Source organism: Vombatus ursinus, unplaced genomic scaffold, assembly GCF_900497805.2.
Source record: "Vombatus ursinus unplaced genomic scaffold, bare-nosed wombat genome assembly UNPS02014935.1, whole genome shotgun sequence".
NCBI classification, from domain to species: Eukaryota; Metazoa; Chordata; class Mammalia; order Diprotodontia; family Vombatidae; genus Vombatus; species Vombatus ursinus.
The window spans coordinates 2,259,494-2,286,159 of NW_020954713.1; the positions used below are offsets into that span (position 1 = coordinate 2,259,494).

At 42.8% G+C, this 26,666-nt stretch overlaps 1 protein-coding gene across 5 annotated transcripts in view; it reads left to right on the top strand.

The window, feature by feature from the left end:
* Positions 1 to 26,666, top strand: part of INSR (insulin receptor) — a 155,103-nt gene that overhangs the window by 26,522 nt on the left and 101,915 nt on the right. The window lies entirely within an intron of this gene.

Below are 26,666 nucleotides of genomic sequence, written 5' to 3' on the forward strand. Positions count from 1 at the left end.
TGTGTGTGTGATCATGTGCTGGGAGAAGTCAGCAATTCCAAGTACAAAATAAAAGCATGGGACTTGGTATTTTCAAAAAGTATCCTGTCCAGTGACATGAGTTTCTAACAAGATTTTTTCTGCTGCTAGGATTTTCCAAGGTAATGGTGTTACAACTTTGACATTGAAAGCAAATCCCTAAAAATAAAATACTAAATAAATAATTCATTTTTTTTTCTTTTGGGTGAGGCAATTGGGGTTAAGTGATTATTATAGTTTTAAAAGAACTTTCAGTAGATCCCTATCACCTCTAGGGGGAAAAAATTCTAAACTCCTTAGCTTGACCCTTAAAGCCCTTCACAATTTGGCTCTAGCTTAGTTTTCCAGGCCTATTTAACATCATTCCCCTTTATGAATTCTATGCCTGAGCCATACTGGGCTCCCCTGAGCTCAGCATTCTCCCCTACCTCCATGCCTTTGCATAACTCTCTGTTACTGCCTGGGATGCCTTCACTGCATTCCTTTATTTGTTCCTTTAAGGCTCAGCTCTTGTGGGCTCTTCTATGTGATATCTTTCCTGAACCCTCTCAGCTTCCTCTCTCCCTGCTCATGTTATTATTATACATATACTTAGCTATTTACATTCTGAGTTCCTCCCAGCAGGATGCAGGCTCTTTGGAGGGCTGGAGTCTCCCCATTTTAGCATTTGTTTTATTACCTCCAGCACCCAGGACGGTGTATGCTCAGGTTGGTGTTTGATAAAGGCTTGTTGGATTGGATCAACAAGGAAAGATGGGTTTTCTGATGCTGATTCTTTTACAGTTTATTGAAGATTGGTAAGGCTGGCCCTTACACGTGGGTTGGTGGCCAGAGGATAAGTCTGGGGATGTCTGGCTCCAGCCATCTGGTGCCCCCTAATCAGCCACTGAGTCTTCCAGAGGACTCTTCTGGTCAGGTCATAGGGAGAAAGAAATGACTGCACCTTGGCCTCGCCTTGAGATCAGTTTCTCACCAAGTTTTGTTTGTCATTGATTCAGTCAGTCAATAAACATTTATTAAATGCCTCCTGTGTATCAGGCACTGGGCCATGTGCTGGGAATATAAAGAAAGGTGAAAAGGGGCAACTAAATGATGCAGTGGATAGAGTTCTGGTCTTGGAATTAGGAAGACCTGAGTTCAAATCCGGCCTCAGACACTTGACACTTTCTAGCTGTGTGACCTGAGGCAAATCACTTAACCTTGATTGCCTCACCAAAAAGGAAAAAAAAAGAAAGGTAAAAGAAAGTCCTTGTCCTCAAGGAGCCCCAAGTCTAATGGGGCTTGTTAAATGTTTCTGATTTCCTATCTCAGTCTCATGCTCTAACTAAGGATCTATTCATTTATTGTATTTTATTTTATTTTTTTGTCTGGATCAAGGAGTTTATTAGTTTAGGAAACCCATGTTGGAAACCCCTCCCCTCCTCCCCATCAAGATCTGCAGTTCATCTGTAACTTCCTTTCCTGGGATCAAGTGACTTGCCCAGGGTCACACAGCCAGTTTGTATCAGAGACAGGATTCAAACCCAGATCTTCCTACTCTCAGTCCTAACTCTTCATCTTCTCCTCTATGTAGCCTCTCTTGATCATTTTTTAAAAACTGTTTCTTTTCCCTTTCAGTTCTCCTGCTCTGGAGATTGGCAGTAATTAGTCTGGGGCTTGAAAAATGCCCCTGACATTTTGTGTGTTCGCTTATCTAATCTTGGCTCCTGAGAATGTGGTCTGTTTTTCTCTCAGCTCAGAACACACGTCTGTGGGTTGTTATGGAAGAACACGTTGGGCATGCACACTCATGAGTGTCCCTTGAACACCTGCTTGGGCCCCTCAGGCTCTATTGGAAGCTTGGTTGTTTTTGATTTGTTCAGAAGTTGTCATGTGTGCATGCGTGAGTGTGTGTTGGGTGAGAGGAGTGTTGGGACTGTCATTCTCTTGGAAACAGATGGTGGGAGATAGCTGTTCTTTCCATCCTGAGCCTGCTTGGTGAGTCTTTTAACCTATATCTCCTGGCCCTCAGGTGCCTAGCCAACCTTCCAGCTGAGGTTTTGAAAGACTCTAGACATCTCTGAACTCTTACCTCAAGCTAGGCTGAACTGGGTCTTGAGGATCACTTATTTCCACATGGGCAGATCATTGGCTTCACAACAGGCAGATTCAGTGACTGTGCACATTGGCTCACCGTCTACAATGTAAACTCCTTGAGGGCAGGAACTAGTGGGTTTTGGGGTTTTTGGGTTTTTTTTTTTTTTGGTCTTTTCATTTCCAGTGTCTATTGAATATTGAATGACTGGGCAAGTATTAAAGTGCCTATTATGTGCCAGTCACTGTGAAAGGCACTGGATGTACAAAGACAAAAGTGACAGTCCTTGCCCTCAAAGAGCTTACACTCTACTAGAGGTGAAAAGAGTACAATACGTATACAAATAAATATAGTACAAGGAAAATTGAGGTGGAAAAGATTGCACTTACTGTTGGGTGTGAAGGGTACAGAAATCTGGGAAAGATTCCGAGAGGCAGCACCATTTCAGAGGCAGATTGAAGCTTCTGTAAGGATAGACTTCCTAACAATAAGAGCTATTAAAAAGTAGGTAATGAGTTCCCCATCACTGCAGGTGTTTAAGCAGAGATCATATGATCTTTTTTTGGGGGGGGAGGGGAATATTGTAGAGTGAATTTTTTTTCGCATTCAAGTTGAACTGGATTGCCTCAGAGATTTTTTCCATCTCTAAGATTCCATGGTATGCTGTGTGTAAAGGAGAGTGAGAATTTTTAGGGTGTTATGTCAGAAATGAACATCAAAGGGAGATTGATGATGAGAGGGTGACTTAATCTCTGGGTGATACATAGGTTAAGTATAGTTGGTGATTATGTGGGTGGGTGTATGCAGAACAACTGGGGCCAGGCTAGGGTCATGGTGGCTTCCCGATTGAGCTGGAGGTGTGGCCTAGATGTTAAGGATGGAATGGGATGAACTCAAAAGCTGAGCTGACCCTGAGCCAGAGCCAGCAGAGGGTTCTAGGAAAGAGCAGTGGGATTCTGGGAAAGACAAGTGGAATTCCAATGGGGTGCTGGAGGAGGGACATCACACAGCAGCAGCTTTCAGCCCAAGATGACACTCATATCATGTGGTGTGAGTTGAACCTTAGAGAAACAAGGTTGATTGACTCAGAAAGCCAGCCAGTGAGTCTATTTATCACACATCCTTTACATTATAAGATTTGATATAACCTTTGTGTTCTCAAATTAGAGAGGCAGCTAGTTGGCATAATGGATAGTGTGCTGGATCTGGAGTCAGGAAGACCTGAGTTCAAATCCCACCTCTGACACTCAGCTGTGTGACCATAGACAAGTTACCTGAACCTCAGTTTCCTCATGTGTAAAATGGGGATAATGATGGTACCTGCCTCTAGAGTTGTGAGACTCAAATGAGCTAGTATATATAAAGCTTTAAAATGGTAGATTAAGTATCAGTGGTTACTATTGTTTTTATTAATTACTTAATACCTGGTTTTTGGAAATTTTTAATAGATTAATTTTTTCTTTGTGAATACACATCCTTTTTATAAAGTTCACTAGGAGGTAAGACTGTATAGTAAAGGGAGAGGGGAGGTGAGCCCTACAATCAGTGTATCCAGAAGTGATGGCTGTCATTTGAGTGTCCAGGAATGGACATCAGAGTGGGGATAGCTTAGAATGCTCTTCCTCCTCACCTCCTCACCTCCTCACCTCCTCATCTCCTCATCTTAGCTTCCTTTAAGAATGACTTTGGGCTCAGATTCTTAAACTAGCCACTGAAGGGGCAGCTAGGTGGTGTAGTGGATAGAGCACCAGCCTTGGAGTCAGGAGAACCTGAGTTCAAATGTGATCTCAGATCAGATACTTGACACTTACTAGCTGTGTGACCCTGGGCAAGTCACTTAACCTCAATTGCCCTCACCAAAAAAAACCCCAAAAACAACAACAACAAAATCTAGCCACTGCTCAGATTCTTAAGATCTGGCCTGCTTGCGTTATCGATACAAATGCTTAGATTCCTTAAGAGTCTGGCCAATATGATGGATGTTCTAATAAACCTTGTCTAAAAATGAAAAAAAAAAAAGAATGACTTTGAATGAGTAAGTCATTTTGACTATTAGAAATACTCATATTAACTCTAAAGGACATATAAAGAAAGATGCTATCTGCATCCAGAGAAAGAACTGATTAAATAGAAGTATGTATAGAATAATTACATATCTAATGGTATTATGGTCTAATATTTGTATCTAATGGTAGCTAGCTCTAGGGCGAGGGGGAGGGGAGAAGAAATAAAGGGGAAAAAGAAGAAATTTGCATAATAACTTTATTATATACTAAAAGGAATAGCAAGTTTTACATAATACATTTGCAGTTTTATGGCAATCATCCTTTTTATTATAGTATGTTATGGAAATGCTTGTTTTATTCCATAAATTAAAAAATAAATCAATGAATTTAAAATTTTGTTTTGGGCTCAGCTCCTGCTGTAACCCCCTGATCTCCCCCTCCCCCTCCCTACTCTATTACTTTGTCTTGATTTTAAATATTTTAAAATTTCCCTCATCCGCATACATGTGTCTCCCCATGGAGTATAAACTCCCTGGGAGCAGGAACAGTTCTCTTTTTGTCTATGTCCGAAGTACCTAGCGTGGTACATAGTAGGCACTCAATAAATGCCTTTTGAATGACACAATGAATGAATGGCTTTCACTCTTGGGCGAGCAGAGCCCAGATCTGGCTTCCCAAGGAGGCCAGGTTTTTGGCTGGGTCTCAGGGCCATGGCCTCATGGGCATGTTGGCTCTTCATCTTCACCCAGAGATTTGATTACTCAGAAGTAGTTTAATAAAGCAGAATGACGACTGGTTTTATTTTGAGGAAATGGCTTTAGTTTCTCAGCATGTGGACTCTGGACTTCTGTTCTGATTTTCTTCCTGACCTAGCACCCTGTTGTATGGTACCACAGAATTAACTTGGCCCCAGCCCTGTGGAATTTGTGACTATTTGTGTCCGGGCTGGGCTGGGCGTGCATTTACCTTTGTACTGTTTATGAAGGGTTTGCAAAGTAAATTAATGTGTGAGCCACTTACTGAAGGTTGAGGCTTATTGAGAAAGTGAGTTTGCAGGTGTAATTACCAGGGCTGTTTGCTTGTGCGTCTTCTTCCGGCCTTCCCACCTTTGCCCTTGGTGTATCCCAGTTGTCATTTCTGCACAGGAGAATTGGTGTGTTTTACTTGTTAGTACTTTCTCTACTAACCTACCATGAACACCTTGGGCTTTCCCACTTCTGGAGAAAAAGACTCATTTTCTTCCTTCTTTCTGGCCTGGGCTTTTGCTGAGGCTAAGGCTTGAAGAGAAGGTACCTGGATGAAGTCTATTGACTTCCTCTCAGAACCATGTTAAATGCATTAGAATAAAACACATAGAATTACAAAGGAAGCCATTTATATCGTAATCAACATTATCAAAATATTTAAAAAGTTTGAGGAGTCTGGTTAAGAAGCCCTGCTCTGGATCCTTAAAACAAACAAGTTAAATAAACAAACAAAAGCCCAAAACTGTAGAAGGAAGATACCTCAGAAACCTCCAACCAGGTATCTTCAGAACACAGGGGGAAAAATAATCTATCCTTTTAATTTATCCTTTTAAAAAATACAGTTTTTAATTGACATCTTTTTATTTTTTACATTACCTGCATAGCTAACTATGTGTCATACCATGTCATCTCCTTCCCCAAAGAACTGGCCCTTATAACAAAAATAACAAAAAATAAAAAGAGGTGGCAAAAGTGTAGCAAAACCAGCCAACTCATGGAAAAAGTCGGACATACGCAGTGTTCCACACCCATAGACCCCCGCTTCAGCAGAGCAGTGAGAGGAGGCACCTTTTCCTGTGTCTTGGGGCCAAGTAAATGAGATGGAAAATGATTGTGCTGTAAGAAGTGGTGACTGATGAATACAGAGAATCAGGAAAAGCTCTCTATGAACTGATGAAGAGTGAAGGAAGCAAAGTCAGGAAACCAGTATAATTAGTGACTACAACAATGTAAATGGAAAGAAATTAGATGGTTTGTAATATTAATGATCCAACTCAGCCCTGAAGAAGAAAGGACAAAATGTACCTCTTGTCTTTCTTTGTCTGGCAGGTCTGCAACGTTCACCCTTGGTTGGAGCATTGGTTAATTTTGCTTTTATCCTTTTTAAAAAAATCCTTTGTTAGATGGCTTTTTAGGGAAGGAGAGGGATATATTCAGAAATGAAAGTGACATGAAAACAAAAGATATCAATAACATTTTTTAAAATGATAAGACTTGAACTAGATTGTCTCTTCTTCCAGCTCTAAACTCCCATGATTCTGTGAGGTTTTATGGGAGTGAAGGAACATGGGTGATGATAGATCACAGAATCACAGAATTTGAGAGCTGGACGGGAGCGCAGCCATTTAGACCAATTTGTACCCAAAAGGAGTCCCCACCTTCATATGGCCCACAAATGTTCTCATTGCAGCCTTTGCATGAAGACCTCTGAGGAAGGGGAGCCCACTGCTTCCCAGAGTAGCACATTTCCACTTTCAGACAGCTTTGATCATTAGGAAAATTTTCCTCACTCTGAGTCTAAATTGGCTTCTTGACAAACCCACTGCTGCTGGTTCTGCCCTCTGGACCCAACAGAACAAGCCTAATTCTTCCTTGTCGTTACAGAGAGGTTAAGAATTCCCAAGTGTTTCCATCCACCTGTGTTGGAGCAAAATGATGCTGTTCTAGAATTGAGTGCTTCAAGGACCTCAGAGCTTATCTGATCCTGCTTCCTCATTTTTAGAGATGGGGCAGCTAAGAGAAAGTGGAAGCAGCTTGCCCAATCTCTTACAGGTTTTATGGAGCAGAGCTGGGATTTGAACCCATGTCTTCTGATTTCCGGACCTGTGCTCTTTTTGCTACACCACTTAATAATATGTACTGGGGGTGTCACTGCTAGTCCCTTTTACTCACTCTGAAGAGAATTGTCAGCTTGAAAGGATGCAGAAATCTCCAATCCCAAGCACAGCCTTCATGACTTTAAAAGTTAAAAGGTCCTCTGGGGCCACCGTGGGAAAAGTGAGGTTGGGGAAGCTGTCCCATACCCAGCATGCCGTGGACATCAGCCTGGTCTGTGACTCACAGCTGCCATGGCCCAGTGGGATTATCAGTTGCATTCTTGGGTAAACAGTGAAAGAGTCAGCCAGTACTTCCATATGGAAAGCCCCAGGTTTCCTTGGGGGTTAGTAACTCACCCTTCAGGGATTTCTCCCATTTTCATGTAAACCTTTAAGGGAGGGGATTCCCTTACCTGGTTTATAAATCCTTAGCCTCTGTCCAGGGTGGTGCTGGAGAATAGGAAAGGATGGATTTTCTTTCTTTTCTTTTCTTTTTTTTTTTGAAAGCAATTGGGATTAGATGACTTGTCCAGGGTCATGCATCTAGTAAGTTTCTGAGGCTGGACCTGAACTCGGGTCCTCCTGACTTCAGGGCTGGTGCTCTATCCACCACCTAGCTGCCCCCAACAGATGGATTTTCTAATTTATTCATATGCATTAAATAATCAGCAAGTATTTATTAAATGCCTTCTGTGTGCCAGGCATTGTACTGATCTCTGGGGATACAAAGAAATGAAACAGGCCCTGCCCTCAAAGAGCTTCCATTTTATTGCACTGGAAACTACAGAAATCTACAAATATAAGTGTTAACAAAATAGATGCAAGGCAAATATAAGGTAGTTTGAGGGGAGTGGGAGGAGGTGAGAGCAGATGGGGCCTCAGGAATGTGTATATGGGGTGGCACTTGAGAACCAAATGTGCTTGCATCTATGTTGGAGGGACTGTGTCTTTTCCTCCCTGACTACGGGCTCAGAAAATAGAAGGATTAAATTATCCCAGACTTCATTATTAATTAAAAAAGGGTAATGAATAACTCACACTTCTTCTATGCCTCAACGTTTACAAATCATTTTGCCTGTAATTATCCCCATAAGACAAGCAAGATTTCCCCAATTTTATAGGTGATAAAACTGAGAGGAGACAAGTGACTTGTCCAAGTCGAACAGCTAATTAGTATCAGAGCCAGATTTCAAATCCAGATCTCCTGACTCTACTTCTGGTGCTCTTTCCATGACAAGGCAGGTAGGTGGGATAGTGGATAGAGTATTGGACCCGGAGTCAGAGACCTGAATTCAAATCCTGCCTCAAATACTTAGCTGAGCAAAATTTTTAACCTCTCTTAACCTCAGTTTCTTCCTCTGAAAACTGGGGATAATGATAGCACCTGCCTCACAGGCTTGTTGTGAAGATTAAAAAGGAGAAAATATTTGTAAATTTCTCTTAAAGCTCTATATAAATGCTAGCTTTGATGATGATGATGATGATGATGATAATGATGATGATGACACCTCACTTCAGGGACTGCCTATAGGTCAACGTCAATTGGCCGTCAGTTGATTGTGAGCTGGGAGATCTTCAGGAATTAGACTGCTTCATATTTGAAGTGCCATAGCCCAATAAGTGTATGAAGACGAGCTATCTTTTCTTTCACAAAGGGCAGATATGGCTAGAAGCCATGTGCACGAGAAAGCTGCTCCTTGTGGGAAGGATTTGTTCAACCTTGAACTTAAGTTTTTCCTAGAAAAGGCTTCCCCTGCCCTTGCTCCCTACTTCACATCTTGCCCCATCCCAGGCAATGCTGGCAACCTCTGGGTAAGGTGCAGAGTAGCTTCCTGCCTCAGAACTTAGTGATCCAGGAATCCTCACTTTTATCCAACACTCTCATTTTATAGATGGGGAAATGTTATACAGTGAGGAAGAAGAGGCTTGTCTGGAGTGACACAGTGAGCTAGTGGCAGGCATGGAATCCCAGAACTCCAGATCTGGAAAGCAGCTTAGAGACCAAACCCTTTCATCTTATGGATTGGTAAACTGAGGCCAGCAAAATGAGGAGATCCACCTGAGTCACTGAGCGGTTCAACGGCAAAGCAGGGGCTGAAAGCCCCCAGTTTCTCTCCTCAGTCCAGGGCATTTTCCCCAGCCCCATGAAAGAAAGTTCCCAAGGAATCAGGGAAAGTGCACAGAGAGGGTCCCCCTGCTCTGCTTGGCGAGGGGGGCTTGCACTTTGGCCCCAAGCCTCTTCAGTCTCACCAACCCTCTCGGCTCCACTCCCAAGGAGGTTCGAAGATTCTTCAGTCGAGTTTTCACACACACCCCCATACACACCCTGTCATTTGCTTGTGGGTTTGTAGCAGGGACTGAGCAGCACAGGCTGTGCCAGGACTGAAGTTGACGAGCGGTTTGACCTGCTGCACGAGCCCTGGCATGGGCTGGCTGGCTGTGTTTCCAGCCCTTGTTCAGAGGCTGACAGATGCTTCTGGATGTCTGGGAGGCAGCATGGGGCAGGGCTCAGGAGGCCTGGGTCAGAGCCCCACTTCTGCCTCTGACTCCCGAGGTGACCTTGGGCAAGTTATAGAGTCTCATAAATGGAAGGAGGAGACTTGGGGCAGTGCAGACCAACTAGCACCTGGACAAGATGGCAAGATTCTTCTCTACAACACCCCTGGCAAGTGGCCTCCAATCTTTGCTTAAGGATCTCTAGTGAAGGTGCCCCCACTCCCTCCCAAGCAGGACAGCTCATTCCACTGTTGGACAGCTCTAATTTTTTTTTTTGTTTAGGCAATCAGGGTTAAGTGACTTGCCCAGGGTCACACAGGTAGTAAGTGTCAAGTGTCTGAGGCCAGATTTGAACTCAGGTCCTCCTGACTCCAAGGCTGGAGCTCTATCCACTGTGCCACCTAGATGCCCCCTGGACAGCTCTAATTGTTAGTAAGCTTTTCCTTATATTGAGCCCAAATCTGGCCCCCTGCCATTTATACCCATTTCTTCTAGTTCTGCCCTTCGAGGCCAAGCAGAATGAATCTAATCTCTCTTCCCCAGCCCTTCAAATGCTTGAAGACAGCTATCAGACTCCTCCCTCCCACCCCCAGTACCCCAACCAGGTTTTCTCTTCTCCAGGCTAAATGTCTCATGGCAACAAGCATTTATTAATTGCCCATTATGTACCAGGGATGATGCTAAGCACTGGAAAAAAAAATTTCCTCAGTTCCTTCCAATTTTACTTATGGGGCATAATCTTGAAGTCTTCTACCATCCTGTTTTCTCCTCTCTGTTTGCTTTCCAGCTTATCATTGTCCTTCCTAGAAATGGCCCTCAGAATTGAGCACAGTTCTCAAGATGTGGTCTGGGCAGGATAGAGGGTTTTCCCATCCCTCTGCCTATACCCTCCTGGTGGGACAAGATAGCTGTGGCCTCTGCTTTGTGAAGGCCAGCTATGCATGCTACCTACCTAAGGTGATCATTACCAGATGGTAAGCCAGCCCTCCTTGCAGAATGAGTTGGAGTTAGTCCTGCGGGCCTATTATTTACTGTGGGTTCCTTGAAGATAGAGCCTGTCTCATCCACTGACCCACAGGACACTGGAAATGTCAGGACTGGATGGCATTGCTTTCATTTTGCAGTAGACAAACACAAGATTCAGAGAGAAGAAGATACTTTCTTAGGGTCACGGCTAGAAGTAGGGACTATAATCCAGGTTTGCTATAGTTCTCGGCTCTTTTCGCTATACCATATATTTTTGCCCTGCCCTCCTCCACCCCATCAGGGAAACCTCACTTGGGTGTTAAGTATTTGTTGAATAAATGGAACCAGACCCATAAGTAGGGTGGAATAAATAGGATTTTGCCCCTGAGTGCCCGATTTAGAGGGTATTTGAAGTTCTTAGCATTGGAGAAACAACAGAAATTGTTAACACTTAACACTTAAAGAGCTTCCAAGATAGGAAGCTCCTAAGTGATGATGGATTGAGGGGAGCTTCTCCTGTGCTTGGGGGACAATGTCATCATCAGCAGCAGCCTGGCCCCAGTGTCCCTGTGTCTCTGTATTGTGTGGTGCCTTGCTACCTGCCTTCATGCTCTTGCTGCTTGTTCCAGGCATAAAGGTTCTTTGTTAAAGCTCTGAATGGGTCCATAAGCTAGTTATTCCCAAGGATGTCCTTTATCCCTCTATCTCTGCATCCTAGCACTGGCTGCTTATAACCTTTACTGTGTCTGCTTCTCTTGCCTGGCCCAGTTGTATTGAAGGTTTAATTCCCGCCTCACCTCATTGCCACGTGGTAAGCCAGCCCTCCTTGTAGAATGAGTTGGAGTTAGTTACCTCCCCTCCTCCACCATGGGCTGTTTCTGTGTCCAGTGGCCCTAGACTGGACTCCTGCCAAATGTCCATGGGCACTAGGAGAGTGATGCATCAGTCCAGAAACAGAATCTCAGAGCCAGAAGAGTTCCATGTAGTTCAACTGGTACCTAAACAAAAATCCCCTATGTGTAACATACCTGAAAAGCCTTTGTTTGAAGCCTTCTTAAATGGAAGATCCTAAATGGAAGTGTGAATGCTTCCCTTTCCTGAGTAAATCAGCCCAACATCCCATATGGGTCATCCATCCACCAGCACACCCCTCTATCTGTCTTCCTCTATCTGTCTTCCTCTCCGTCTTCCTACCTGTCCTAAGTGAGAATGAAGTACCTGGACTTTCTCCTACCACTCAGTGATCAAACTGTGAGAGCTGGGAGAAAACTTAGAACTCTAAAATAGAATGTTAAAGAGGGAATGTGTAAGAAACTGTATACCCTTTGACCCAGCAATATCACTATTAGGTCTGTTTCCCAAGGCAATTGGGGGAAAAGGAAAAGAACCTCTATATTCTAAAATATTTATAGCAGCTCTCTTTGTGGTGGCAAAGAACTGGAAATTGAGGGGATGCCCGTCAATTGGGGAATGGTTGACCAAGCTGTGGTATGTAATTGTGATGAAATACTACTGTGCTATAAAAAATAACGAGCAGGTTGATTTTAGAAAAAACATGGAAAGACTTACATGAAATAATGAAAAGTGAAATGAACAGAATCAAGAGAACGTTGTATACAGTAACAACAACATTGTTCAAAGAACAGCTGTGAACAGCCAAATTATTCTGAGTATTATGAACACTCAAATCAACTACAGAGGACCTATGAAGGAAGATACTATCTACCTCCAGAGAAAGAACTGATAAGTAGAAGTTCGAACACTATGTTTTTACATATATTTATAAATCTGTGTCAAATGGTAGCCTTCTCTAGTGAGGGGTGGGGAGGGAGAGAGGGAAACAGTTTGGAATTTAAAATGTAAAAAAAAAATTAAATTTAATTTCAAAAAAGAGGGAATATAATCTAAACCAATCCCTTCATTGTATATATGGAGAAACTGAGGCCCAAAGAGGGGAAGGGATTTGCCCAAGGTGGTACAGCTACTTTTTTAGTAGCAGGGCCAGGACCGTCTGCATGCATCTCCAGGACTGGGGCTTGTTTCATTCTGCTCCCCCTTCTCCTAAGTCTTCTCAATATAAATAACTGCTCCCTTCCCTTTTATCCTGGTCTCAGTGGGCATCCTTTCATTAAATCCCTTCATCAGTGGGCTTTCTTTGTTGGAAGTCTAAAATGACAAACGTCTGTTGGTTCCCTTCCATCCCCTGGGCCCACTGATTACCTGGAGAACTGGTCCCTTTTGCAGGAGGTCTGAGCAGCTGGCAGCCACTTTAATGTTTCCTCTGGAAGGAACAGATTTTGGCAAGGGGCAGTTTTGTAAATATACTCTTCAAAGCACAGTTTATGATGTAAGAATGGCCATTGTAAAAGACTTTCCACGCCTCCCCACCCTTCACTCCCCCCAGCTTCTGAGAGGAAAAGCACTTGGTAAGTGGAGTCTATTATTAGTGGAATTGTTTGGGGAGCTCTCAGCTATATTATGAAGTTGGTAGAGGAACTCATTGTGTCCTGGAGGAAATTGTACCAAGCCCTTCTCAGTTCCTAACAATAGCTGGTCAGAAGGTCATTGACCGAATTTCCTAATTATCTCCTCTTTTTGTGGGGTAGCTCCCACTAGAGACTGGTGAATGAGCTGTGAGTAGGCCTGGGGTGGCGTTTGGGGGGGCCGGGTCAGGGATGCGAAGACTCAGGGCATGAGACAGCCTGAATATTGGAACTACTCAGCACCAAGTTGTGGTGGATAGAACACTGTATCAGGAGTCAGGAGACCTGAGTTCAAGGACTGGCTCTACTGCTTGTCAGCTCTGGGACCTTGGACTTGGCACTTACCTTCTGTGGGCCTCAGTTTCTTCCTCTGTAAAGTGATGAGGTTGGATTAGATCAGGAATTCTTATGCTGGGGTAGATCGATTTCAGGAGGTCTGTGAACTTGGAAGGGAAAGAAATTTCGTCTTTATTTTCAATTTAACATTTCCTTTAATTGTTTTAAAAAGATTGTTCTGAGCAGAGGTCAGACTATCAAAGGGCTTCAGGACACACAAAAAGTCAAGAACTCCTGGACTTAAATGATCTCTAAAATGAAGGGGTGGAGCAAGATGACCTTTGAAATCACTTTCAGCTCCTCATCTAGCATCTGATGCCCTGGCAAAGTCCCTTCCAGCTAGAAAGCCTCAGGTTCCTTCTTTATAAAGTGAGGAAAAGAGTATCTGCAATATCTCCGGCAACAAGCATTTATTAAGCACCTATTGTATACTGGGCTCAGCTCTAAGACAAAAACATGGTCCTTGGCTCAAGAAATTCCCATTCCAACAGGGGAGAACACATAACAAAAAAAATTGTATATTCAAGATTGTTGTTCAGCTGTTTTCAGTCATGTCTGACTCTTATGACTCCATTTGGGGTTTTCTTGGCAAAAATCTTGGAGTGGTGTGCCGTTTCTTTCTCCAGCTCATTTTATAAATGAGAAAGCTGAGGCAAACACGGTTAAATGACTTGCTCAGGGTCATATGGCTAGGAAGTGTCTGAGGCTGGATTTGAACTGGTCTTCCCGACTCCATGCCCAGCTCTCTATGCATTACGTTGTACCATCTAACTGCCCCAAATTCAAGGTAGAACAGGTTAATCTCCACGGGAAGGTTAATCTCTGAAGGAAGGCACTAGTGGTGGGGGTGGCCAGGCCAGGCCTGTCTGAAGATAGGATTTGAGCTTGAAGAAGCCAGGGAAGCCTGGAAGCAGAGATGATAAGAGCAAGGGGTGAAGAGAGAGTCAAAATGTCCCTGTGCTTTTTAAACGGTATAGTAGAGGGGAAATGTCAGGTCTGGGGAGAAGAGGCCTAGGCAGATCCACCACTTTGCCTCTCTGCTGACTCAGTTTCTTCCTCTGTAAAATTAGGGATTCGGATTAGTTGCCTCTGAGGTCCTGTCAGGCTCCAGGTCTATGAATCTTTGATTGCAGTCCAAATCCCTCATTTTATGGTTGAGGAAACTGGCTTTGCTTCCTTTTAATATGACTGTGTAAACCCCGAAGTGCCATCTAAAGGTCAGCTGTCATTATTATTGAGGCAATGTGGATGTACTGCTTGACTCTGACTTGGGAAAGCCACCACCTCTGACACTGGCTGTTTGACCACGGATTAGAACTTGAGCCTCAGGCCGCTCTCCAAGATCATAAATTATCAACGGATCGTGAACTCCTGTGAAAAGAGTTGTCCCATTGACAAAGTCATACGCCTTTGGTACATTGACTCATTTGTTATCATTGCCTTATGAAATCAATGGCATCTCCAGGCGTCTTTAAAATGGAGGGGGCCATCCTTGCCCCAGTGGGGCTGTGGGAATGCTCCAGTGGACATAATTGGATAATAAAGGCTTTTCAGGGCCGTGGAAATTGAGAATGGTTCACATTTTTCTGCTGCGCTAAAGTTTACAAAATGCAAGAATGATAACAATGGATGTTTCCATAAAGGTTCACAAAGTATGTTCCTGCCAAGAGCCCTGTGAGTGAGGTAAATACATCAGTCTTATTTTACAGATGAGGCACTGAGTCTTAAACTAGTCATTGTCAGAGCAGGGACTCCAAATCACACTTTTGATTCTCTCTGCAGAGTTTGTCTCATTGGCTCACGGAAGGTGGGCAAATGTAGTATAGGCATACCTCATCTTTATTGTTCTTTACTTTATTGCACTTTGCAGGTATTCCTTTTTTTTAACAAATTGAAGGTTCATGGCAACCGTGCATCGAGCAAGGGCACCATTTTTCCAACAGCATGTGCTCACATGGTATCTCTGTGTCACATTGTGGTAATTCTTGCAGTATTTCAAACTTTTTCCTTTTTGTCTTATCTGTTATGGTGATCCGGGATCAGTGATCTTTGATGTTACTATTTGGGGTGCCATGAACCACGCCCATAAAAGATGATGAACTTAATGGATAAATGTGTGTGTTCTGAGCTCCATTGGCTTCCTCTGGCATTCCAGTCTCTTTCCTTCTCCTTGGGCCTTCCTATTCCCTGAGACACAACAATATTGAAATTAGGCCAATTGATAACCGTACCATGCATGGCCTCTCAGTGTTCAAATGAAGAGTCAATCACTTTGGCAAATTTCATCGTTGTCTTAGTTTGAAAAATCACCACAGCCAACCACCCTTTAGCAACTACCACCCTGATCAATCATCAGCCATCAACATTGAGGCAAGACCTTCCACTGGCAAAAAGATTACAACTTGCTGAAGGTTCAGATGATGGTTAACATTTTTTTTAGCAATAAATTATTTTTAACTAAGATATGTACATTGGTGTTTTTTTTAAACATAATACTATTGTATACTTAATAGATTACAGTGTAATGTAAATGTAACTTATAGGCACTGGGAAGCCAAAAAATGTGTGCAACTTGCTTTATTGTGATATTCACTTCGTTACCTGGAACTGAACCTGCAATATCTCCAAAGTATGCCTGTACAGACTGTAATATGGCAAGCGAGGCAGAGGGTGTTAGGACATCAGGTAAAGAAGAGAGCATTTCCATCTAGGGGATTTTGAAAGATAGGTGAGAAATTTGTAGCAGGAAGTAGAAAGGAATATAGGTTGGTGAGTGGGGCAATAGTTAGATAAAAAGCAGCATCTGAGGAAGATTGATTTGTACAGGGTGAGATCAGTGATTGGGGAAGGTAGGAGTTAGTTCCCTGGCACTGAAATGTTGGGGGGAAAGAGGAATGAATGCCAGTGGAAGATGTGTTTGGGGAACAGAATTTGGCTGGAGTGGAGGGCTCTGTCAGTGAAGGGAGGAGGGAGGAAATAAGCATTTATATAGCACCTACTGTGTGCCAGGCACACTGTGTGCTAAGTGCTTTACAAATTTTATTTCATTTGGCCCTCACCACGGCCCTGGGAGGTAGGTGCTAATCTTATACCCATTTTACAGCTGTGGAAACTGACACTAACCTCAGATACTTATTAACTGCATGGATCCTGAGTAAATCATTTAACCTCTCTCAGCCTCAGTTTTCTCACCTGTAAATTGGAAATAAAGACAGCACCTAACTTCCAGCATTGTTTGAGGATAAAATGTGATAATATATGTAAGATAGTTTACAAACCATAAAACATCACCATCATCATCGTCATCATCACCATCATTGTTATCATTCTCATGATCTAAGAAGATGTGTAAAGAATTCTGGGTTTGGAACTGGGGACCTGGCTTCAAATCCTATCTCTGCTAGTTACTACTTATATAACTAACCTCTCTGAGCCTCCGTTACCTCATCTGTAAAATGGGGCAATTGGACTACCTGATCTCTAAGGTCCTTTCCAGCCCTAAACCTATGATCCTGCATTTCCCCTACAATGCTGGGGTTGGGTTTCCATAGATCACAGACTGAATGATCAATGTGGGGATGGAAGGGGCCTTCACAGTCTGTCTGGGTTTCTTCCCCCCCCCCCCCAATTTCTCTCAGTGACTCCTCTTTCCTTCAGGGACTTTGATGCTTAATTTAAATCCAGGATATAACTGTTCTTCCTTTCTTTCCATTTCCCTTCCCATCACTGGGGGAAACTCTCCCCACACCAGCTTCCAGGGTTGGTCTTAGGGTGGGGTTGGGGGGATGACGACTCCCCAGGAAATCCAGGTTGCCTTAGATTAGCTCTGAGTTGTAGCCTGGGAAAACCATACTGACACTGACCTCCCTGCCTAGGGGAAACACTAATGTTTTTGAACCTTGGTTCCAGGCAATTTGGGAAGAGACCGATGACAGTCTTACTAATTTGAGAATGAACACATTTCCCAGAAATTGCTCTGTGATATTGCCTGAGAGCTTCCTGCCAGTTGGATGAGACTGACTGGATCGGTCTCCCCCTTCCCTAGAATAGTATGTTTTCATAGAATCCTAGGATTTATAACTGGAAAGGAACCTTCAAAGTCATCTAGTCTGACAGTTACCCTGTCATTTTATAAGTAGGGTAAACTGAGTCCCAGAAAGGGGCAAGAATGATTCACCCAAATTAATTCAAGTATTATGGAGCTGAGCTGGGATTTGAACCCTGACCTTCTACTTCCAAATCCTGTGCTTCTTGCATTATCCTGTATTAGCTGTCAAGATCTTTACACCAACATTTTGGCCTGAGAAATATAGCAATACTTGCTGCATACTTTTCTCAGAGCTGGAAGTCACCTTCCCCAGTGGAAAGTTTCTGAAGGTCCATTCTCCATACAGTTGACTGATCTCCAGTGGTGCAAGTAACGTGTAACATGTGTAATAGTTGTTTACAATGCTTAATGGTATTTTTCATCTCAGACCACAAGTTGGACTCTTTTCTGTTTGGAGTAGAGATTACAAAATGGTGATTTGGTAACTTTTCAGGTATATCATAGCTTTTTCAGAGCAAGGCAGAAGCCTGTAGGCCTAGCTTTTTAAAATAGAATTCATTTTATTGATGCATTTAAAGAAAATCACAATTTTGAGGCAAGAAAAAAAAGAAAATCTCAAATCCTTCCCTCCAAGATTGAACCCTTCCTAATAATAAAGAAGGACAACAAAGTAAAATCATTTGATACAGTGTTTGCCTGTGACACTGTGTGCAACATTCTGTTTACTTCTGTGCTATCAGGAAGGAGGTGCATGTCAATATCCATTCTCTGGGACCATCATTAATGGTTCAATTTCCTTCACATTTATTGTAATTGTGTTCTTTTGTTTCTGCTCATTTTCCTTTACATGAGTTCATATAAATCTTTCCATGGCTCTCTGAATTCCTTCTATTCATCATTTCTTACCGTATAATAACATTCAGATCTGGGACTTTATTATTCTATGAAGATATCAGTGATGAACTTCTACCAATTCTAGGTGGTTTCTTCTGCAACTTAGAATCTTAGAGAGTTGTACATTGAGCTTGGGCACTGAGAGTGACCTGCTCAGGGCAGGACATGAACCCAGGTCTTCCATGATGTCTCTCCCCTGAAATATTTTTAATTGGGATATACAATCATCCCTCTTGGGCATCTCCGTTGTTCTGTGTCTCTGAGCTGATGTGCTGCCTGTTCTCTGCTCTTTTTCATTTTAAGATGACATTGGCATGTAACCCTTGTCCTAGTAGGAACAGGCATGCTTACTGGCCTCTGACTATTGATGGGTTGTTCAGAAGAGATCCAGGACAGATCTTATGTCTTGAAAGCTTTGATAGATCCAGGAGCTTATTGGTGGATGTGTTTTTTTTTTCCATCAGGATAGGTCCTAACCCTTCCTGTGTGATTCATATTCATGCTCCAGTGTGTCAGAAGCTTTAATAAATAGTCTGTGTATCCTAGAGTCAGGAGGACCTGAGTTTAAATCTGCTGTTGGTTGTGTGACCCTGGGCAAGTCATTTAACCCTGATTGCTTCCAAAAAAAAACCAAAACAAAACAACAAAAAGCAGTCTGTGAAGCCCTTGGCTTCTCCGTCTGCCTCTCCTCACACTTTCTTTCTATATATTATAGGATCATAGATTTGGAGCTAGAAGGGACCTTGGTGGTCATTTTGTCTAAGCCCTTCATTTTACAGATGAGTAAATAGAGGCTCAGAGAAACTCACCCAAAGTCATGTTAAGTTTTGGAGCCAGTTTCTATCATCGAAAAGAGAATGAACCTCACTTCTAGGAACAAGACCTGCGGAAGGTCATAATGGTGGGAGAACAAGGCCAAGGTATCCCTGCTGGGAGCAATTGTTTATTTCCTTTCATTTTACACTAGGAGTTCTTAATGTTGGTAGTGGTGGTGGGGTGTTTGTAAGCTTGGTTTTAGGGTTTTTTTTTTAATGTTTTGGTATCTATTTCAATGTAATTGGTTTTCTTTGTACTCCTATGCACTTAATAAACATGATTCTGAGGAGTCCACGAAATAGAAAAGGTTGAGAACTCCCCTCTTCTACACTGTGATTTTTAAACGGCGGAAACTCGGGATCTGACTGCTATTTTGGAAATTTACTGCCATTTTGATACATAATCTTCCTAGGACTTCAGGGTCCTCTGACTTAAACCTATTTTAGGATCATAGGCTCATAGACTTGAGATGAGAAGGAACCATATAGTCCATCTCATTCAACCCCTTCTCTTAAAGATGAGCAACTGGAGATCCAGGGAGGCTAAATGATTTGCCTAGTATCCCACAGGGAGCAAGCATTAGAGGCAGGATTCAAACCCAGATTGTCTGACCCTAGGGTCATTTCTCTTTGTGCTGTAAAATATTGCCTCCACTGGGGAAAAATGGCCTTTAAAAATCTTAGAAGGACAAACTCTATTGAGACAGGCTACTGCAAGGATCCACAGACCAGAAAGCCTGAGATCAGTTTATGTGAGGCAGGGGTTGATTGCAAGCTTACTATGACTCAACAGTAGGATTTGGCAGACAAAAAGGCTCCTATTCTCCTGGGCCCCATTGAGAGAGGCAGGCTCCAGAAGGAGGAAGGTGAGTTCTGTCGTACTCTGGTCACATCTGCACTTACCTTGTTCTGTCCTGGGAACTATCTTTTGGGAAAAACAAAGCTGGAGGGTGGTCAGAAGAGGATGCCTATATACTATATACTGATTTTATATTTATGCTGCATGTATTTTCCAACTGATCTTGTTGTCTTCTCTCTTCATTAGAATATAAACTCTTTGTTTGAGTAGGTATTGTTTCATTCATTGTACTTGTAATCCCAGCTACCTAGCCTAGTGCCTGGCACATCATAGGTGGTTAATAAATACTTGGTGATTTATTAATTGATTGCTTCCATCATTAGAATGTAATTCTCTTGGGAATAGGGATTGTTTTGTTCTTTGTACTTATCGCTCCAGCAACTAGCCACAGAGCTGGACACATAGTAGGTACTTAATAAATAGTTGATTGATGGAGAATGAACTGGTGATGATGACACATGGGGATTTCTTGAAGACTCTGAGGTTGTTTAATTTGACAAAGAGAAAACTCAGGGGATGTGTACCATTAGGAATTTGAAGGGCTGTCAATGACAAAGGGGTCAGCCTTGCTTTTACTGGGACTCTGGCAGGGCACAACCAAGAATAGTGGGTTACAGAGGGCCAGATTTCAAGCTTCATATATGAAAAAGCTCCCTAACAATTGTTGTTGTTCAGTCATTTTTCAGTCATGTCTGACTATTTGTGACCCCATTTGGGGTTTTCTTGGCAAAAATATTGGAGTGGTTTGCCATTTCCTTTTCCAGCTCATTTTACAGGTAAGGAAACTGAGGCAAAGAGGGTAAAGTGAGTCGCCCAGGATCACCCAGTTAGGAAATGTCTGAGGCCAGATTTGAACTCAGAAAGAGGAGTCTTCCTGACTCCAGGCCTGGCACTCTATCCACCATGGCACCACCTAGCTGCCCGCCTAATAATTAGAGCTGTCTGAAAAGGGAATGGGACTGTCTCAAGGAGTCAGTGAGGAATCCCTCACTGAAAGTCATCAAGCAAAGGTTGGTTAAATGTTTATTTAGGATATTATAGTAGGGATTCTTCTTATCTAGGTATGGACTAGACTAGATCCCTTCCATGTCTGAGATGAAATGGTTTGGATCTTCCCAGCGTGGCTATGATGGGAGGGAAGGGATGAGAAGGGAAGAGGCATTTGTTGAGCGCCTACTCTGTGCCACTTGTTGTGCTAAGTACTTTACAAATATTAACTCATTTGATCCTCACAACAACCCTATGAGGTACATGTTATTATCCCCATTTTACCATTGAGGAAAATGAGGCAGACAAAGGTTAAATGACTTGTCTGGGGTCGTACAGTAAGTGTATGCTCTAGAATGTAGAAGTGTGTGGAAGGCCGAGCTTTGGTGAAGCCCTCAGCTCCAAAACATGGTCCTGGTCAGAGGTGTCCAACTCGAATAGAAACAGGGCTACCAAGTTGTAAGTAGTTGCATATTTACTTAGAAAACAACTTATTAACATTATCTGTGTTCTATTATATTTGTATTTATTTTGTTAAATATTTCCTTACATTTTAATCTGTTTTGGCACAGCAGTGTTTGGCACCTCCAGTCTTAGACATGGATTATAGTGTTAGATCCAGAAGGGACTTTAGAGGCCATTGAGTCCAACCCTCTTATTTTTCATGTAAGGAAACTGAGGCCCGGTTAAGCAAACTGCTGATGATCCCTCAGGAAGTAAGATGCAAACCCAGGCATTCTTTCAACTGTACTACATGAGGATGCCAAGCACGGTGTAAGGTAAGATAGCCTTAGGATCATATGATCATAGATTTAGAGCTGGACCGGACCTTGGAGACTCTCGAGTCCACCCCTCTTATTTTACAGATGAGGAAACTGAGAGATTTCTTTAAAAAGGTTAAGCAACTTGCCCAGGATTACACAGGAAACAAGTGTCTGAGGCAGGATTCCAATTCAGGTCTTCCCGACTCTAGGTCCAGCACTCTGTCCACTGAGCCAAATATCTTCCCTTGAGAACCATGAGGACACCTGGGATAACTGGGAATGTGGACTCTGTTTTCTGGAGTAAGTCAATACGGGCAGACTCTCAAGGTCCATGGCTTTTCCTTCAAATTGGCTCCTGAATCCTTGTTGTCAGTCTTGCTGCCATGTTTGATGGAGTAACTCTTGTGAAACCGTGAGGGTGATTTGCAATAAGTGGTCCTTAGGCCCACTTGGTGAAAGGGGAGTTTGGAGGAAAGACTTGCCCAGGGCTCTGTTTGCTATCAGCTCAAACTAGAACAAATACATTTCTTGGAAACCATTGGTAAGGACAGATGCAGGGGAATTTGCAAGTGGGCCTCGGCTCATTTTACCATTCCTTTCTCTTATGGTCAGATGCTTATTCTCCAAAGCCCAAAGCCCATTCACTTGTGATTCATCCCTCGTTGTGGACTGGAGACAACCAGGCAGGTCTGTTGACATTGTTTACTCCCAGGAGGGCAAAGGGCGGAAGCATCTGACGCTCAAGTGAGCCACGAGGGGCCGTGATTTCGCGTCATTGGGATGTGTCGCCAACTTTGCTTTTTTCTAAGTTGTCTCTAAGGTGGAAAGGAAGTTAAGCCAGTGATCCTCTCTTGGCTGACATTTTCAGCTGTCAAACCTGAATAGGTACCTAGGAAAGCCTCCCAGAAGAGGGGGGAAAGGAGCATGTTCAAATTACAGATTTTTATCATGGATTTTTGTAGTTTTAGAAGGTGCTGTTTGGAGGGAGTAGGGTGTGAGAAGAGGATTAAATAGGATTTTCTTCTCAGGATATACTCTCTCAGACCTTCTTGTTACAGTGCTCAGATGTCTTTGGGCAAATTTTTAATGATGACAACGACATAGTAGGAAGAGAGCGCTGGTTTTGGAGTCAGAAGACCAGAGTTTGGATCTTGGTTCTTTTAATTAGTACTTCTTTGACCTTGAGAAAGTTAATCCCATTCTTTGGGCCTCTGTTTCCTCTTCTTTCAAATGAAGATTGGACTAGATGGGCTTTACGGTCACTTTTCATGATCCTATAGGGGCAGCTAGGTGGCACAGTGTACAGAGCCTGGAGTCAGGAAGACCTGAATTCAGATCTGACCTCAGACACTTACTACCTGTGTGACCCTGAACAAGTCACTTAACCTTGTTTGCCTCAGTTTCTTCATCTGTCAAGTGAACTGGAGAAAAATGGCAAACCACTCCAGTATCTTTGCCAAGAAAACCCCAAATGAAGTCATGAAGAATCAGGCACTGCTGAACAACAAAACAATCCTGTGATCTATGTTCCATGGTTGTTGTGAGGATTAGATATGTAGGGTGAGAGACCATACAGCTAGCAGGTGATACACCCAGGACACAAACTGAGTGTCTGCATCTCGCTCCATCTTACTGCCTTAAATTGCCCCACTCTCCAGCAGGGCAGGTTCCAGGGCTCTTGGCTCTAGCTTCAGAGGCAGAAAGACATTGAGCATGGCTAGCATTTCATCTTTTGGTTCTACTTGGATCCCTTTCACCATGAAATTGGCACTGGGCTGCTCCCTTGGGCAGCTTTGGTTGAGAGGCAGTAGTTTAGCCTGTCACTGGATGCTTGCTGGATGTCAAGGTCTGGATTTCTGTAAATTGAAGCAGATGGTTGACAGCTTTATTTGTTTCTGGGCATTTGTAATACCCTCGGAGTCTTAACCTGACCTCATGTTTTTGCAGACTGAATACCTTCATCCAGTGATAAGCCATTTCACCTTTTTGTTTGAATTTAGAGCTCATGGCCCTAGGGGTTCCATGGAGCCTTGATGGGGCAGGATGGCTTTTTCTTCCCTGTCTCAAAGCCCTGTCCCCTGCTGCACCCCCTTTCTTTTTAAATACACAGAAGAGAGTTGAAGGAAGTTAGGAGACAGCAAGTAGGACAATTTTGTTACTTAGAATTGTTGTTTAATCATTTTTTTAGTTGTATCTGACTCTCTGTGACCCCATTTGAAATTTTCTTGGCAGAGATACTGGAGCAGTTTGCCATTTTCTTCTCCAACTCATTTTACAGGTGAATAAACTGAGGCAAACAGGGTTAAGTGACTTGCCCAGGGTCACACAGGTAGTAAGTGCCTGAGCCTGGATTTGAACTCATAAAGATGAATTTTCCTGATTTCAAGCTCAATGCTCTATCCACTGCATCATCTGCTCCTGGCTTTCCCTTTCCATCTTGTTTCTTCTTGGATTTACATGTTCCTACTGTCCAGGAAAGTGACTTTCAAGACCCTACTTTAAAATTTCACTTTGGCAGAGCCAAGATGGTGGAGTAAAAGCAGTGACTTGCTTGAGCTCTCTACCAAGCCCCTCCAAATACCTGTAAAAAATGACTCTAAACAAATTCTAGAGCAGCAGAACCCACAAAAAGGCAGAGTGAAACAAATTTCCAGCCCAAGACAACCTGGATGGTTGATTGGAAAGGTCTATCACACCAGGGTGGGAGAGAAATGCAGTTCAGCATGGGCTCTCAGGCAAAACAGGCCTCAGTGAACCTGGAGCAGGCCTCAGGGGATTGAATCATGGGCAGCTATGGCTTCTCAACCCACAAATGCCAAAGACAACTTAGAAGGTGAGTAGGAAAAGTCTGTGACCATGGTGAGAGAGAAGCTTGGTTCCAGCCCCAGTCTTGGTGCAGCCCTGGGGAGGAGGCTGCTTCTGGAGCTTCTGGCCCACAGACTGAGGGGGAATTGAGTGACTGATCAGAGGGAGATTGCAAGGATCTCTTTGCTGGTGCTGAGGCAAGATTTTTTTGCTTTGTCTGTGCTTGGATCTGGGTCATAGTTCTGGGTGGCAATCCTGGTGTGGTGGAGCTTGTGCCTTGGTGGAGAGGGAATCCCCCTCATAGTTCCGAGGCAGAAAACAGTGCTTATGGTCACTCATAGACCAGAGCACAGGCCAGGAAAGGAGTAAACACCTTGCCCTTGATCATACCACCTTGAAAGAACTGAAAACTTCCAGGTCCCTAGAAGTATCTCCAAAAACAGCTGCACAAAACCCCCAAAGATTGGGACAGTACATTCTCCACACTGGGAGCAGACCCCTATCTTAACAAAGAGTTTAAAACTCAAGTAATTGACTGGGATCATGAGCAAACTGTGCAAAAAGAGTCAGATCATAGAATCTTTCTTTGGTAACAAAGAAGATCAAAACATACAACCAGAAGAAGACAACAAAGTCAAAGCACCTACATCCAAAGCCTCCAAGAAAAATATGAATCAGTCCCAGGCCATGGAAAAGCTCAAAAAGGATTTTGAGAAGCAAGTAAGATAAGCAGAGGAAAAACTGGGAAGAGAGATGAGAATGATGGAAGAAAATCATGAAAAACAAGTCAACAGCTTGCTAAAGGAAACCCAAAAAAATAACACCTTAAAAAATACCCTAACCCAAATGGCAAAAGAAGCCCAAAAAGCCAATGAGGAGAAGAATGCCTTAAAAAGCAGAATTGGCCAAATGGAAAAGGAAGTCCAGAAGCTCATTGAAGAAAATACTTCCTTAAAAATTAGAATGAAACAATTGGAAGCTAGTAACTTTATGAGAAATTGAGACATCGTAAAACAAAACCAAAAGGATGAAAAAATAGAAGACAGTGTGAAATATCTCATTGGAAAAACAACTGAACTGGAAAATAGATCCAGGAGAGAGAATCTGAAAATTATTGGATTCTCTGAAAACCATGATAAAAAAAAGAACCTTAACATCATCTTTCAACAAATTATCAAGGAAAACTGCCCTAATATTCTAGAACCAGAGGGTAAAATAGAAATGGAGAGAATCTACTAATCACCTCCTGAAAGAGATCTCCAAAGGAAAACTCCTAGGAATATTGTAGCCAAATTCCAGAGTTCCCAAGTCAAGGAGAAAATATTGAAAGCAGAAAGAAACAATTCAAGTATTGTGGAAACACAATCAAGATAACAGGATTTAGCAGCTTCTACATTGAGGGACCAAAGGGCTTGGAATATGATATTCTGGAGGGCAAAAGAGATAGGATTGCAGCCAAGAATCACCTACCCAGCAAAACTGAGTATAATCCTTCAGGGGAAAAAATGGACATTCAGTGAAATAGAGGACTTTCAAACATTCTTGATGATAAAGACCAGAGCTGAATAGAAAATTTGACTTTCCAATACAAGACTCAAGAGAAGCATGAAGAGGTAAACAGGAAAGAGAAATCATAAGGGACTTATTAAGGTTGAACTGTGTACATTCCTACATGGAAAGATGATATTTGTAACTCATGAGACCTTTGTCAGTATTAGAGTATTTGGAGGGGAAAACAATTCTATGTATGTAGATAGATAGATAGATAGATAGATAGATAGAGGGCACAGGGTGAGTTGAAGATGAATGGGTGATATCTGAAGAATAAAATTAAGGGGTGAGAGAGGATTATACTGGGAAAAGGAGAAAGGGAGAGGTAGAATGGGGTAAATTATCTTACATAAAACAGACAAGAAAAAACTTTTACAGTGGAGGGGAAGTGGGGGAAGGTGAGAGGAAATGAGTGAATCTTATTCTCATTGGATTTGGCTTAAGGAGGAAATAACATACACACTCAATTGGGTATGGAAAGCTATCTTACCCTACAGGAAAATAGGGTTGAAGGGGATAGAGAGCAGGGAGATGATAGAGGGGAGGGCAGATTGGAGAATGGGGTAATTAGAAGCAAACACTTCTGGGGAGGGACAGGGTCAAAAGAGAGAATAGAATAAACAGGGAGGGGTGGGATAGGGTGAAGGGAAATATAGTTAGTTTTCCACAACATGACTACTATGGAAGTGTTTTGCATGACTACACAAGTATAAACTGTATCA